We start from the raw sequence: 14,871 nt of genomic DNA on the forward strand, positions 1-14,871 counted from the left end.
CCTGCAGGTCCAGGGGTTGATCTGACACTCTGGGCAGCTCTGGGGCAGCTTCAGCATTCCTGTGGGAAGTTCAGCGCAGCCTTTCACACCGTGGATCCCAATTCAGCAAAGCTCTGAGTTCATGCTGCACTTACTGTGCCTGTCCCCTAGTGACTTGAGTAGGATTTGAGTTTTAATTTCTGGCTTTGCTGAACTCAGTTTCATCTATTATCTGGCTAAGAGTGGCGTCAGAAGCACAATGTGTCTGGCACCACCAAAATTTGGAAAATATACTGGTTTATGTTATTTTAAAATCAGTAATTTTGTTTCTTCAGATAAGAGGCTATTCAAATATACAAGAAGGCAAATAAAAACTAAAAGCACCAAAATATGGATATCTAAAGCATTCAAAGAATGATTTTTCCATTCAGCTTTTTATGAACTGCTCATGGAGTGTTTCACTGTAACAATGTGATTGATCTGAATAGTTCACAGAACAATTCCACCAAATACAGAATTCCTCTATAGATGCAAATTTGAGGATATATGAACAATTACAGCATTTTTAACTGTGAAGGACAGCATTTTTGTTAAAATCAGTTTGGTAAGTTATATGCTTATATTTTGGTTGTATGATTAGCTTTTGGTTGTATGGGAGGCTACAGAGATGGCTTCTGTGAGAAGATGCCAGAAGCTTCCTCTATGTCTGACAGAGCCAATGCCAGCTGGCTCCAGGACAGACCCACCAGCAGAAAAGACCAAGCCCATCATGCCTGTACCTCTGGGATCACGTGTTTAAGAAGGGGAAAGAAGCCCTGCTGCACAGCAACACCTGGAAAGAGGTGTGCAAAAGGAGAGGAGCAGCTCTGCAGGCAGCAAAGTCAGTGCAGAAGGAGGAGGAGGTGCTCCAGGCACAGAGCTGAGATTGCCCAGCAGCCTGTGGTACAGACCATGGTGAAGCAGCTGTGCCCCTGAATGGAGCCCATGGAGGTGCATGGTGGAACAGAGATCCATCTGCAACCCATGGAGCAGCCCCATGAGCAGGTGGATGCCCAAAGGAGGCTGTGACCCTGTGGGAAGCCCATGCTGGAACAGGATTTTGGCAGGACCTGTGGCCATGTGCAGAGAGAGAGAGGAACCTATGCTGGAACAGTTTCTGAAGAACTGCAGTCCATGGGAAGGACTCAGGTTGTAGAAGTCCATGGAAGAGACCTCATGGTCTCATGGGAGTGACCTCACACTGAAGCTGGAGAAGAGTGGGAGGAGTCCTTCCCCTGAGTGAAAAGGAGAGCCAGAGACAATTTGTGATGAACTGACTGTGAGTCCCCCACTCCACTTCTTCCTGTTCAGCTCAGGGGAGGAGGTAGAGAAATCAGAAGTGAAGTTGAACATGGAAAGAAGGGAGGGGTAGGGAAAGGTGATTTTAAGAATTTGGTTTATATATCACTTTTATACTCTGATTTTGATTGGTAATAAATTAAATTAATTTCCCCCAAGCTGAGTCTGTTTTGCTTGTGATGGTAACAGGTGAGTGAGCTCTGCCTGTCCTTATCTCAACCCACGAGCCTTGTGTTCCATTTTCTCTCCCTGTCCATCTGAGTAGGGGAGTGATAGAATGGTTTTACTGGATGCCTGATGTCAGCCAGGGTCAATCCATCAAAGTGGTTTCTTTTTTTCTAAATACTTATGAGATGAAGGCTGGAAGACAGACTGATGCCAATAAGCTGCTACCACTACTGTGCTTCACAGAATCATAGAATCATTTGAGTTGGAAAAGTCCTTTAAGATCATCAAGTCCAACTGTGAACAGAAGAGAGCTCTCATTGATACTTCATAAACATCAACATTTAATCCAGGGAAGAGGCTTAATGATGTAACAAAGGAATAATTTCAGTTGTTAAGCACAGAGGGTTTTAATATAAATATTCTCATTAAGAGTGAATTAAATAAAAAAAAAAAAAAAAGAACTTTTGAAGGACAATGACTACCATATTTCCTCTGAGGCCAGAGTGCTGAAATGGCAATAGATGGCAGAGAAGACTATGACTCACAAAGCTCTACCTTGGGGTTCTGTGACATTTCTGTCATAGTGACAACCACCGCTATGACTACCCCAAGATGTAAGCCTGGGGCCTTCTCTTGACTCCTGCTTATGCTGCTCTATTCATGCTTCATTCTGGTTTCTAAAGTTTTTTTCTTTTCATAGGAAAGTTCCATTACACAGTTAGATCATGCTTTAAATTAGCATAATGAGTGGTGGAGTGATGTGGCTTGCATCGGGCTTTGAGCCTTTGGCTTTCCTGACTTGGTGGAAATGCTCCCTTTGTTGTTTCCTCATAATGACAGAGGCAGTCAAGTGGGGATGGAAAGTAAATAACTCACAAGAAAAATGCATTTCATGGGTATTACACATAAAGGATGCTTCCAGAAAGGTTGTATCCTCACCCAGCTGGTACGTGGCTTTTGGTCAAGAGAGGAGATCACAGAGAATGGGAGGCTTGAGAAGCACAAAGCATCCTTGCTGCCGCGAGTCAGGAGCAGTCAGGCCAAACAGCATCTTCAGTACTTTTGTGGTGCATTTCCTCCTGGGTTGTCTTTTCTCTTGTCTCTGGAGCTCTCTGCCTGGCTCTCCTACTTCTGAGAAGGAGATTGCACAGAAGACCTCAGCTTTGCTCTCCTGTGTCCATACCTGGTATTGTCTCATGTGTATTTACTCTGGTCCACTCATGCACCCTCCCTGGACATGGACTGCCAACACTGCCCCTGTGCTCCCACAGCTTTTCTGTGCCTAGACATATTACCTGGGGCTTCCAGCTTCCAAAGGCTGATCCATTTCAGTGGATTTCTTTTTCTCATAGTAAGATGAAACTACTGGGAAAAAACAAAAAAAAAAACAAAAACAAAAAAAAAAAAACCCACAAAAATCTGCTTTAAGTGAAAACATTTTAGTTAGCTGCAGGTTATTAAATCATTCTAACTTTCAGTGAAATTTAGATTTCTACAAAAAGTATTTTAAAGCTGAGAGTTGGCACCTTTTGTGTTGGTAAAAATGTTGAAAAAATATTTCAGCAAAGTCCCTTATCCCTTTTAGACAAAACCGGTTGCTTAACTGAAATGTGTTAAGTGTCCTTCCACAGTGAATTTGAAGGGAATTTATTATAAAGAACTGTCATATTTAAAAAGATACAAACTCAATTGAAAGTCTGATTCAGTTAATACTACAAAAATTTTCAGCCAACAGTAACTTCTCACATCTGAGTTTGTCACAAGCACCAAACAGATGTAGGCACAAACAGTAGCTTTGAAGCTAAGGATTTATAATCATCACAAAATTGGATCTGTCTTCTTCAGGTTCCAGGACATTTAATAATTCCCATTGAAAACTGTTGGTCTACAGAAACAAAAGAACCTTCCCATGCTGTTCAATACTCCTTTATACAAGAAAGGCTCATATTCCAATACAACAATTAAACATTAATCTGAATCTAGGGTTGACTGATTTTTTTTCTGAACTGTGTATTTTTGTTGTAGAAAATATGCAGTGAAATTGAATAATTTCCATAGGAATATATTGAGTTTTATAAAAAAATAATGGAAAGAATCGATACTTGCAAGAAAATCAGTGTAGTTCATTTGGACTTAGTGGATTATGAATGAGGTTGAAGCTATTCCAAACAAAAATCTTCACTTTATGAGATTAAATACTTGAAAAAGAACTGCTTGAAATCTTAAAATAATAATTTCATACTTCATGGAGGAAAAAAAAAAAAAAGAAAAAAAGCTATCCTTTCAATTCAGGCCAAAAGGAAAAGTCAAAGCAGAAATCTATCACAGAGGAGAAATTCTCTATATTGACCACTTCTATTGCAGTATCATTAGCTGAACAACATGAACAGTCTGACCATAAAATCATATCTGTTTTCACATTTGTATAAGTTCCCATATAATTTTAATCTAGAATTTAAGAAAGCATTAAAATAGTCACTAGCTAATGCAGGTGGGAAAGAAAACTTGTTCAGTAAATGTAGATTTGCATTGTGATACCTCTGAAAACCTGCACGAAACACATCCTTCTGTGAGGTGTTTGCTGTTCATCTCTGTGCATTACTAAAATGAAGACTGACAATAATTTAAATATATTACCTTTTTGCTGATGATAATCTGAGCAGAAACACCAAGCTAATGTGTTCCTCTGCCAGTAATAAATGGAATGACAAGCCAGGGATCAGCATTAGCTGGTGCTGCAGACTGCAGGGACAGGTACATGGGCTTTGGCCTGACAAACCCTCTGCTGCTCTTCATCCAGGTTAAGGTATCACTAAACTGCTGCCTCCCAGCAGCCCATCACACCTTCCTCTCTAAATCCTCATCTCTGCTGGTTTAACAGCTCAGCCAAGAGCTCTGGCTTAGCAAGGGAAGCAAGTATTTCTTGTAGCATCAGGTTTTAATTTGGACCACTGTGCAGAGGCAGGTTACTGACTATGAGCCAAATGGGCAAGTTAGCAGGAGCTGCCCCCCAGCAGGATTCTTTATAATGCATGCCCTTTTCCTCAGGGCCTGCAGCTGGGTGCATGTAGCTCTTAGGTGGGAACACTCAAATACTTCTGGAATGAATCCAAAAACAGGCATGCCAGTAATTTTAGGGAAGTCTGTCTTTCAATTTCAAGTTAAATCTTTCAATAAAATGATCATCACATCTTTCACTCTAAGGGACAATTTTAAATTTTAGGGTGTGCAGAAAAACTAATACATGTAAAGGCTTGAAATAAATAAAAAGAAGTAAGTGTCACTGAACATTTCAGACAGTGAAAAACTTAATTGAGGCAAATTTATTTACAATTAGGAGAGTCACTCTTCCCTGTCCTACTCCTATATTACCTGTATACTACCTGTTTGCATATTTCATTAAAAACTCAGATCCAAACCATGTTGATTCAGGATGGTACCATGTTCCCTGGAGTCAGAGTTCACTTATTTTGTGATCCAATTTTCCTCTACAGAATAGTTTTTCTGGCTAAGATTTATTTTATTTTATTTTATTTTGTTAAAATATGGAAGATTATTCTAAAATCTGTAATGTCTCCAGAATATCCAGACTACAGGGTGCTGTATCTATACCTCCCATTAGGAATCCATTTTCTTTTGTGATCATGAAATTGACCCAACAAGAAAACCCTCCTTTTTTCATTGATATTAAGGACTTACATTATTGGATTCTTCTCTAAAATACAATAAACATACGTTGTGGTGTAAAAGGTGCCTTGCTCTACAGTCAAATGTTTGAAAGAAGTCACACACAAAGACTGACTGCAGATGAAACAAACTCAGCATTTCACTGTAACAACTTTTTGAACAAGCATTAAAATACATTTGAGGTCTTTGTTCACTCCTAGGATTAAACCACATCCATCTCAGGAATGGCAGCAGAGAGATTCCCTGCTCCAGCCCCTGGGAGGGATCTCTGAGCACCAAGCAAACAACACACATGGGCAGGGGGAAGCAAGAAATGCTGTAAAAACACACCTGATACAAGAGATTGTATGACATCCAACACAGCAGCCAACAGTGTTGTGTAGACACCTCCTTGTTCTTAGAAAAAGATTTTGTGACTCCAGCCCAGGAATATTTTGCTTTTGGTTTTTAATTTTATTCAAACTCTCACAGAAGTGTAGACAAAAGAACAAGAGAATTTTTTTTTTTCCTTGCAGTCCTTCACTTTTTCTATCCTCTGGCAAATTTGGAAAAATTAAAAATATTTAAAAAGTAGCATGAAAATTTGAAATTATTACTTGAAAATGAAGTGGAAATTGGGACTTCATAGGTTATTTCGTGGGGTGCATGTATATCAAATCTAGTCACTGAATTCTGCTGTTAAGTTAAATCACTATACATATATATATATATATATATATATATATAAGCTACTAATACATATACATATATATAAATTTAAAAAATCTATAAAAATCACAAATACATATATAATATATACATACATACATGCACATAGATAATATATATATATATTTGTATATATATATTATATGTCTGATAAAACCTGTTCCACAGTCCAAGACTTTAGTGGATCTAACGGCATCATAGCTTTTATTTTCTATAGTTGCCCAAAGCTGCCAAGGATGAAACCCTGTCTATACTGATGAATGGAGTGTTTATAATCCACATGCTCAGATCTGTTGGTGTCCCTTACAATTACATTTTCCCGCATTGCAGAATTCAGATGTGTCACAACAGCTGCTTGCAAGCCTGTAAGTTTTGCATGTGTGATGTGAGGATAAAGATGAAGTTACATTACCGCTGGGCCAAGAGAGCAGGTTTCTTAGTGGCAGTTTCCGAATCCCAGTTGCCATCATTTAGTTGATACTTAGTCCCAGAGCACAGTGTTCAACCACAGGGTTTTAGCCTCCCCTTTACAAGAATAATAATTCTTGCAGCAAGCCTGTGCAATGACTTGGCAGAAATGAAACTAAGGAGCAATGAGTACCCATTTTTACTTTCACTTTACTTTGCAGCTAGAGAGCAAACTATTTAACCATGATTAAAGAGACAAAAATCCCATTAAAATCAATTTGTGCTCTGTCTACATTATTTGGATTGACACTTTATTTATTTCTACAGCAGCCTGTCCAGTGATGTGCACAGAAAAAGCAAAGTTCTGTAGTGATGGTAGTTTAGAGCTTAAATGACACATATGTAGTCCTGAAGGAAAACAAGCAGCAAAGAATCTGTCTCTGTCTGCTCAGACAAGGTATGTAGTGCCAGAAAGCACACGACTGTACTTGCTCCTACAGGAGTTATAGCTAGGTGACATTTACATGCATTCAGCTAATGAATTAATGGGATCCTGAAACAGGAGTTCTCTAATGAGAGCACTATAATATCCCAGAAGAACAGATTGTTTTATGCTGGGGCATCCTACAGCGATGATAATAGCAAGAAAATTTATTATTCAAAGCCCAGAGGGAGAATACTTTTCAGATCAGAGGAGAAAATATTATATCATATTCCTAGTGCTTATGAGATACCATGACAGAAAATACAATATCTACTTGAGAGGTTTCAGGTGGTAATGTTTAGTTATTAATGGCAGCTGCCTCATGGCAACAAGGTTTTATGAACTAGTTTATCTCTCTAAAGATATATCTGAAAGTCACCACACTGACATTAAACACAGGAAGAAATCAGAGCAGAAGACACTGTGACATTTTGGAAATGGATTCCAAAACAGATGCTAAGTCTGAAAGTCACAAGATTGTACATGCAATCAACAAACAAAGTCTGAGAAAAACAGTACTAGAGTTTGCTTCTGCTTCCAGATATAAATGTCAGTTATTGCTTCAGACCTTGTTATGTTACAACAGCATGATGTCCCTTAAAAAGGCAAAAACCCTAAAACTTTAGGAACATGTGATGCCGTTAAACCAGTGCTTAGTTCACCTTGTGATCCAAAACCTTGGCAAACACTATCATAAAGTACTTTTGAATGGCATAAATAAGCCATTTACCATTGCATCTGATTTATTTTATTTTTTTCTAGGAGAACCTAATCTCGATCTGAGGTCCTCATCTAATTATGGAAAAAAGGAGATCATGGTACTATAAGGGCATATTCCATATTGATTGTTGCTCATGTGAGAAACAAAGACTTCTCAAGATGTATCTGCAGAGAGGGTCTTGATTTCATCACAGGGGGTTATCCAGTAGTGGCTGTCTTAAAGGGTCCTGAATTTCCTTTTATGTCTATTACTATAAACTACAGCTGTTTTACATGTACTCATCCATATAAAAAAAAAACTGATGGGGGAAAATAAGAAACCCTTAGAAATGCATTGCTGGGTTTTTATCTTCTTCAAAATGTGCAGCCTTATAACACCAGCATCTATTTGCAGTAGCTGACTTCATCTTTTCTTTGTGGAATAGGGAAGACTCTCGCCATGCAATTTTTGGGTGTTTTAGAACAAAGTGACAATGATTTCTTAGCCATGCAGCAAGTGGCCTTCCTCAGCCTTTTCCAGTTGTTAGCACTTATGAGGTCTAAGGTCCATAAATCTGACAAGATTCAGTCTCCTGCTTCCAGACAAGAAATTGAAGTTCTGCCTAATTAATCCTTTTGCAGATCTCTTTCTTTGGTATTGCAAAATATCTTTAATTGGGACATTCCCAAGACTCCAGAACGTGTGTTTATGAAGCAGGAGAGAGAGCTACAGCCCCAGTAAACTTCTATGCACAGCTGTGATGGGAGGGAGGTATGGGCTGAGAGCCCAATCAGTGAAGCAAGTTTTTATTTTCGTCTGTGCAGCTGACCTGGATGTTCAGTTCTGGGTATGTTGCAAGGGTGTGAAAGGGGTAGAATTTCTGAATCCTGATCTGTTTTATTATGGACGGTGAAAGTTCTTCCTTAATTCACAGTCTTGTTTTTGAAATTGACTATTTTTGCAGAACTGAATCAAGACAATGACATGCATATCATGATCTTTCCCCAGAGGACTGGGGGGATTCCCTTCCTCATTCCAACCAAGATGCTGAGAGATTCACTAGCATTGCTCACTGGAGTTCCCCAGCATCATTCGCTAGAACTTGATCTCTATATATAGGGCCTGGGAGAGGGAAGGCTTTGTCCTTGGAAAAAGGGAGTGTGCAGGATGCCAGATTTAACCTGCCATTGCAGGCACAAGCAATTAATATGAAGGAATAACCTATCTTCTCTGAGCAGAGTCTCAGTTGAATCCTGCTAAGCCTGCTTAGGAAAAAAAAAATGGAATCAAGGACATTATTGTAAAAGGCAAATTGTACAAATAACTTTAAAATAAACTGTTACTGTACGTCATTTTCCCCATATACCACTAACTATGAGCACTCATTGTAATATTGCTCTCTTGGTTAAATCCTACTAGAATTCTTCCTTTAGGATCACACTGACAGCCCCGTGTATTTCACTGTCATGCCAAAACTGCCTCTGATTTATCTCCTTGTGATACATCTGTCAGTTTTGTCATGAAGAGGTAACAGTGCATTTTGCCATTCTTTGAAACAGCCAGAGTGGTTATTTGCCTTTGCATCTGGTCACCAAAACTTAAGACTTTCTGATGTACATGGAAGTTTGTTCCATGTAAGAGTAAGATCTGGAAAGAAAATAATTTTATTTTAATATAATATATAGAAATTACATATAATTTTGTACAATATAGAAATATAATATTTAAAGGTTTTCTACATTAATGCATATTATTCTATATATTATAGACAGAAATACAGGGAAATATGACATTTCTTCTTGTCGAATGTGCAAATACTAGGGACAAAGAAACAGAAATCTTTCAAACTCACTAAGTTAAAATACTTCTTTCAAACCTGAGCTTAAATCCTAACATGTTCTAGTATGTCATTTACCATACTAGTAATTCACACTAATACATAGAAATAAATTTCCCCAGTTTGGAGGTGACCAGCATTGCTGATAACAGTTCTGAACCATAAGTACAACTGGGAAAGTCAATAAAGCCCTATTAACTTACTTCCATTGTTCTTGTTGCTGGGTGTATCCCTTGTATGACTAAAACCATATTTGATTAGGAACTAATTCTCAGAGACTGATAGAACCTCTTTGTGAACAATACTTCTGCAAAAACTCCCCCACAAATTTTGCAAGAAGTGCATTGATTTGCAGTGATGGAAAATGAGGTCCAGTATAGCTACACTTGTGCAAGCTGCCCTGGGCCAGCTGTAGCCCCACGTCTTCGTGTGCAGGTTCAAGCCACTGTTGACCTCAAATGACTTCAAATGAGCCTGTCTGCAAAAAAAAAAGTTAGTGTTCCACGACAAGTCCTCTAAGTAGCAGACAGTCCTACTCTGACTGCAGGACAAGCTGTCCTATGCCTCTGGAATACATGATATATTGGTTTGTACATTTACATGTCAGAGCTCTCTCTTGAAAGAAGACAGCTCCTGCATGGCCTCACAGAGCTGGTAAAGCTGTTCCTTCCTCTTCTTGTTCAGCTTTCATTCCTGAGCAAGCAGTTTTGTGCATTAATTGACTTTTCATTTTAGAGAAGCATATACATTTGCCACTTTTTAATCAGAATTGTACTAATTATGGCAGAATGACCAGAAATAATAAATTCAACTTTATTTCCCACTCCCACTGTCTCTTATGGTCCTATTAAGCAGAAGCTAACAGCCAACAGGGAAGCAACTCCACATAAGTGGTGCACTAGAAACAGGTTCTGTGTAGCCTACTGAAAATCACCATCATGCTTTTACAGTAAAAAATATGACACTGGCTTGAAGTCGAATTCTTATCACTGTTTTGAGATTATAACTGAAGTTTCCTGTAATCCAAAAAAACTTAAATGTATTCATGTACACGTCATGATGTGGTTTGCTCTCCTTGCCACTTGTACTCTTTTGGATTAGCACACATGTGCACAGCACCATCAGACGTTCTGTACAACTAATGAACACGCTGCTTCCTGATCAGTGCGAAGGGCTGGGAGATACCACGCCTCCCTCTCAGTAAGCTTTGGTAAAAACTAAAGCCAGGCATTTTGAGGCACAAATAATTTACAGTTCACTGGTTGATGAATGAGCTCTAAGTGCACTCCTGTTAGTCCTGACTCTTCTGCTCACCCATCATGATACTGCCAAAGCCAGAAACAAGCTATGGTGCTGTGCAGCAGGCAGGAGCCATATGTGTATGATATTTTCACCCTTCCTCCCCTTGCAGCCCTGCATGACAAGTTCAAACATTTCAGTGGTTCCATGACTTGACCTTCAGCTCCTTTCCCCCTCAGATAAAATACTGAAGTGACATTTAACACACCATCAGTTCAGTTTTGTAAGGGAAAAATGAAAAGAAATGAAAAGCACTAGTGGGTGACTGAATCTTTCTAAGTCTTCTGAATTAATCACCCATGTCAATGCTACCTAGCTTTTTTGTTTTACTTCTAAAACAAATGATGTAGCTTGGAATTGCTAAAACCAGAGGTCACACAGTATGGCAAGGCTGTCTAGAAAGAACATTCCCAAACACAGTGAAAAAATAAAAATAGTAACAGATGAAAATTGCTGCAATGTAACTATACAAAGAACTTATTAGTGCCAAAGAGAATTACATCCAGTGAAGGTGTTACGTATGTCACTGTTATTTGTTTAATGGGGCACTCCACCTCTGCTAAAACCCAGTTTTGGGCAAAGAAGCCCAGGAGATGCAATGATCCTCTTGAGCACTGCAGCTTCCAAGTCCAACCTGCCATGAGCTCAGAGAGGTCTCCTGATGCTGCTACGTAAAACTCAGCCATTCACACAGCTCCTCTCAAACGTGATGTCAGAGGCCCCTACTCTTCCACTATTCCAAATCAGACACAGCTCCATCAGGTTCCCTATGCCTGTGCTGTACTTAGACAGCTTTAGGAACAATTCAGTCCTAAAGTCCTGTCTAGCCTAGGTTCCATCCCTAATGGAAGATGCAATTCCATATTGTGGACAGTTTTCAGACTGGATACTGATCATATGGATCATAGAGGATGAAGCCCCTGTGAAACTGCAGGAGTGACCCACATGGCTGAAAACAGCTCTTCTCCATGAAAGCAACTTGTGAGTTGAAGAGGCAATATCATGTCCCAGAAAATCTTATCCTGCACATGGGTATGGCACTGAATCATTCTGAGTTTCTTTTGTTTAGAAGACCACCACTGTGATGCTTAACTAATTGCATCACATTCTTCCTCTAGCAATCCCACTCTTCCTCCTAGGTCTAAAATCACCCAGGGGAGTCCAGCTTGGCAGGATTAAAATTTCATTGACTTTTTTAGGTTGTGGAATCTCCTTCTCTGGAAATACCCACAACTTGCATGGACGCAATCTGGTGTAACCTGCTCTGGGGTGAATCTGCTTAAGCAGGGGGCTAAACTAGATGGCTTCCAGAGGACCCTTCCAAACCCAACCATTCTGTGATTCTGATGGTATTTATATCCCAGCACCTGAGCCAGAGGACCAAGAATTCCCACAAAACAACTGGAGCAACCACCCACTGCAGCTTTAATGGTTGTAACTAGGTAGGTGGGCAATTATGCTGACACTGAAACATCTGACCCCACAGGGCAGATTTGCCTACCAAAAAACCCTTCTTATGCTAAAGACAGAACAGGATGAAACAAAAGTAAAAAAAAAAAATCCCCAAATTCATTAGATTATCAAGCAGCTTCATTTTAATCAGTGTTCCAGATGTTCTAAAATATCAACTCAGAAAGATTTAGAATAGGTATTACTCTGATTACTATGCTACTTCAAGTCTCCAGGCTACTTAATAGCCTCTTTTTTTAATGACAAAGTTCAAGAGGAGAGGCCTTGCTTGAGAAGGTACAACCATAAAGGCATCAAAGTAAGTATCAGACCTCTTGATAGGCCTAGGTTGAAAACACAAGCTCAAGAACTGCAAAAAACTTCTTTTGAGGTCTTTGTTGTTTGGAAACATTCTGCTGTCAAAGCTGTGCAGTGCAAATTGCATATGTGGCTTTGTGGGCAGATCTCAGCTGTTTATTTTTACACACTGCTAAATACGAATACGAATACGCTCACGCATTAGTAAATCCACTTGCAAATGCATTTCGGAAACACTTGAAGTTTGCTTTCCCGCTCTGCATCTCCATGTTGAAAGAATTTCCAGCCATACATACCCATCAGTGAAAAGTGACTGTGATAGTTCGAATTTGAAATTAGAAAGTGCTTAAATAATTCACATTTTGTAGAAAGTGACAGCAAACAAATTGCACTGCTCACAACCTTAGGAATAAATGTGGTTTATTTCACATACAGCCACTCGCTTACAGGAGATTGTTTGCACACCTCAGCAACTGCCTTGGCATTTGATGTAGACCTTACTTAAGATGAGAGGGAAAGACACAAATCACACTGCCTCAACAATTAATTTATACTTCCTTCTCCTGTTGGCTTCAGCGACACTGTCATATGCAGAACAATAGTGGACCAGACACGGATACTTGTTTTCTTTTTATGAGTAACCAGAATGAAGTTTCAGTCATTTTGGATTTAAGCCAGTAGAAAATAACCTCTCCAGTGGTTCACCTCTGGAGTAAATCCTCAAAGGTCTCCTGGTTTGTAGGTCAGTGGAACTAGCCAAAATGTATGACTAAAACCTGCCTGTTTACCTTAAACAGCATTTCATGAGAATGATGATGATTGTCAGGGGGGGAACCATGGGATAGCTCTGGGACCATGAGCAAGTGTATGCACCAAAGCATTAGAGAAGAAACAGATTGTTCCCTGAATGACTGAATGACCAGACAAGTCTCGGCTGAGGTATGAGAAAGGAAGCCCAAGCCACAGAAATTCATTCTCCTCACTCAAAAGAAGGAATTAAAATAAAAAGCCCTGATTGTGTCGTAGAAGCTCAGCTCCAGCAAAGAGCCAGCCAGCCACCAAAGCACTGCAACAGCCCATGTAATGAATACCTCAGCCAGCCAGTGAGCAGCCCTCACTGTGGTGAGAGTAAGCAGCACAGTAACCTCACTTGTCCCACAGCAGGCATTGCCAGTAAGAGGCAGTTGTGAAAACCAGTGACTGTCTGCATGCATTCTGCCCAGCAATTTATATAATTGTCAGATGAGCAGATGAAACAATTCTGCTTGGCTTCTCTGAGTCATGGTGCCAATCCCTACCATCTTCTGGAGCTCACTTGGCTAGATTATTATATACTGATCCTATAATCAAACCTATGAGGAGAAAAAGGACCTGTCCTCAGGATCAAGGAAGATCAAGCCTGTCATAGAAGGGTGGGGCAAACCTGAGAGTGCTTATTATAGGAAGTGCTGGCAATGATGCCTCAATATTAAGGTCATGCATTTTGTCTTACATAGCTAACATGTAAATGATTACTTATGCCTTTCCTTCATGCTTTCATAGAGTAAGAAAGAGTCTTCTAAGGTGATAAATGCCAAACTTGAAAGTCACATTTTTACTTACTCCCCACGCCTGTGTTAGGTGCTGAGAGATTCAGAGGTATTTGGCTAGCTCTTAAACACGTGCAACCTCTCTCCAACAGAAATCTACACAAATGGCAGAGAAACAAGGTCTTCAGAACCTGGATGCACACTAACAAGGTTTTCCTGGAAGTTTAAAGAAAAAATATTTTTTCTCGTCAATTAACTAATCTCCTCACTCGATCTTCTGTGGCCACAACATATTCAGATGTTTAATATTTTCCCTCTGAAACAATGGCATAGTCCAAGTTCAGCTGTTTGGTTTTTTTTTCCTCAGGACTCAAGATATACTGTAGCCCCTTAAAACATGGAAGGCATATGAGAAGTAAAAACCCTTACAGGCGTAACACCCTGCATAATTCCTACCTACCTACAGCCTCTTAAACTGGCCGAAGGGTAGAACCTTTGCAGGAAGGCTCAGCAACCAGTGCCTGTGGGCGCATGGCCAGGTTTCTGGGAATAAAGTTCTGGACCATAAGTCTAACACACTACAAGAACAGTGTTAGAGAAGCATTGCCCGTGACACCAAAAGGCCTACTGTGATGGCTGGCAGAAAAGGTTTTGTTGAGGCGACAGCTTTAGCAAAGCCCAGCGCCTGTAGAGGCCCGGAAAGGTGACTTTGGTTACGGGATGGATTATGGTGGAGGAACCAAGGCTGGAGATTCGACCCCAGGCGAGCGGAGCGGGGCTTACAGGACCTAAGGCAGCAGCCGTGCTCGCCGTGCCTCCGCCCGCGCTACCGCCCGCACAGGAGGGCTCGGGAGAGCTGCCGGACCAGCGACCCCACGCCAGGGGCTGGGCTCCCGGCTGAGCAGGGTTGGGCTGGGCTCCCGGCTGGGCAGGGCCGAGGCCGCGGCCGCGGTGCATTCCCAGCGCC

The 14,871-nt window shown here is 40.4% G+C and overlaps 1 long non-coding RNA gene across 2 annotated transcripts; it reads right to left on the bottom strand.

Annotated features, from left to right (window-relative positions):
• Nucleotides 1-1,367: 1,367 nt before the first annotated feature.
• Nucleotides 1,368-7,496, bottom strand: LOC107201762. 2 transcript variants are annotated; one of them, XR_001520389.3, is made up of 3 exons: nt 6,293-7,496; nt 2,781-2,847; nt 1,368-2,616 (listed from the first exon to the last, which is right to left on the bottom strand). It is a non-coding gene; the product is annotated as an uncharacterized LOC107201762 (long non-coding RNA). The 2 variants fall into 2 exon arrangements; XR_004496363.1 differs by having other exon boundaries at nt 2,781-2,850.
• Nucleotides 7,497-14,871: the final 7,375 nt, after the last annotated feature.

Source organism: Parus major, chromosome 3 (assembly GCF_001522545.3).
Source record: "Parus major isolate Abel chromosome 3, Parus_major1.1, whole genome shotgun sequence".
NCBI lineage: Eukaryota > Metazoa > Chordata > Aves > Passeriformes > Paridae > Parus > Parus major.